Source organism: Myotis daubentonii, chromosome 18 (genome assembly GCF_963259705.1).
Source record: "Myotis daubentonii chromosome 18, mMyoDau2.1, whole genome shotgun sequence".
NCBI classification, from domain to species: domain Eukaryota; kingdom Metazoa; phylum Chordata; class Mammalia; order Chiroptera; family Vespertilionidae; genus Myotis; species Myotis daubentonii.
Genome location: NC_081857.1, coordinates 25,874,584 through 25,876,785, shown reverse-complemented (window position 1 = coordinate 25,876,785; position 2,202 = coordinate 25,874,584). Strand labels below are relative to the sequence as shown.

At 39.9% G+C, this 2,202-nt stretch overlaps 1 pseudogene; it reads left to right on the top strand.

Annotated features, from left to right (window-relative positions):
* Positions 1-1,334: 1,334 nt before the first annotated feature.
* Positions 1,335-1,887, top strand: LOC132221150 (SUMO-conjugating enzyme UBC9-like; annotated as a pseudogene).
* Positions 1,888-2,202: the final 315 nt, after the last annotated feature.

The window sequence follows — 2,202 nt, the reverse complement described above, 5'->3', positions numbered from 1 at the left end:
CAAACCTGGGACCCTTCAACCCACAGGCTGCCGCTCTATCCACTGAGCCAGAGAGATCTGTTTACTTATGTCAGAAAGGTAAACAATTCTTTCCCATCTCTAGAAATCCCTTCTCTAAAATTTTAAATTCCTGAAAAGTCACCTTCCTTGGCTTGAGTACCAAAAATTGGAAAACAGAAGCAATTTACATTAGCAATACATAAGATTACATTCTACTAGGAGTTTTCAAACCTTCTCCAAATGAATTGTGAATGAGACACACACCACAGCACTGTGAGGATATTTTGCCTAATGACAAAATATTCTAACTCAGTTGAAATTTTGGCTACCTTGCTATGTTTAGTCTCCACAATGATCATTAAAACATGTGACTATGCACATAATTGATATGCCTGGAAATTGTGTTGTTTTGTAGATATGGTAAATTTATTATTTAATCTTGTATTTGATTTTATTGTTTTTCCTTTTGTAACTGAGGTTCTCTTACTCAACAGTTTTAATTACATTAGTAATGCTTAATGATTTTTTGAGCTTGTTTATCTGAATTCCTTTCTTCTCTCTCCTTTCTTTTATGTTTGAATTGACATGTAATCTCAGTTATCAAACTAGAGTTTGAAAAAGATTCTACTAGAGGGCAAAAATATAATTTCATCTTGAGCAGCTCCTTTCAACAGGGACATTCTATATGATTCTACTCTTTGCTTCAATTGGAAGTGGAAATTTCCATGTGAATAGATAGATAGATAGATTAGATAGATAGATAGATAGATAGATAGATAGATAGATAGATAGATAGATAGATAATGGATGGATGGATGGACATAGATTTGAATTAACATACTCCTCAGAATGCACATTATTGTCATAGGTCCATGTTAGTCTCTTGCTTAATTTCTTTCATTCCTTTGTGTTTCTTTCCAACTTTTATTCTCCACCCCTGCACTGCACATCAGAGGCAAGTATTCTAATGCACTTAATATGTATCATTTTGCATGTATTTGTTCTTACAAAAGACTCAAAATGTGCATGATTTTTAAATTTATGTAAATGGATTTACTTACAGATCTCATTCCTGTTTCTGACTTTTATTTCTTTGAAAAAACTCAGCCACTGGGCCTTAGCCCTAAGGAGAACAATGGGACCCATGCTCGGAAAGGTGCCTGCGGGGCATCTGGGGAGCCCTTGGAGATCTTGGTCTCCACCACCCCCCCTCACCCCCCCCACCCCCCGCTGCTCACCAGCGTGTCCTCGAGTCAATGCATGCATCACAAAGGGGAGTTTGCAGATACTCCCTCACATTGTGGGCACAGCTCCTTTAAGAGCACAGGACTTTGAATATGTTGGGGATCGCCCTCAGCAGACTCGCCCAGGAGAGGAAAGCTTGGAGAAAAGACCACTCACTTGGTTTTGTAGCTGTCCCAACAAAAAACCCCAATGGCATGATGAATCTCATGAAGTGGGAGTGTGCCATTCCAGGGAAAAAAGGGACCCCTTGAGAAGGAGGCTTATTTAAACTAAGCATGCTCTTCAAAGATGACTATCCATCCTGACCTCCGAAATGCAAATTTAAACCACCATTATTTCACCCGAACGTGTACCCTTCGGGCACTGTGTGCTTGTCCATCCTCGAGGAAGACAAGGACTGGAGGCCAGCCATCACAATTAAGCAGATCTTATTAGGAATACAGGAACTTCTAAATGAACCAAATATTCAAGATCCAGCTCAAGCAGAGGCCTACACAATTTACTGCCAAAACAGAGTGGAATATGAGAAAAGGGTTCGAGCACAAGCCAAGAAGTTTGCACCCTCATAAGCAGCGACCTGCAGCAACATCAAAAGGAAGGGATTGGTTTGGCAAGAACTTGTTTACATTTGCAGATCTAGCGTTGCTCTATACAATTACTATTCACCTAGGGGAGGTGGGCAGGTGCCATTTTCTATTTCCGCCACTGGTACACAGTTCTCCACTTGCTGAATTGCCCAGTTTTTCATACAGGGTCTCTTCCTTCAGTCTTTTGTATTTTTATTGTTATGTAAAACTTTATTTTAATATTGATGTCAGTATTTCAACTGCTGTAAAATGATAAACTTTTATACTTCTATGAATCCCTGAGGAGCTAGTTCCCTTTGCTCGCGGTGCAGGCATGCTTCCCCTGTGAGAGCTGTACTACCCTCCAGCTGGCTGTATGAAAAGGAAATAG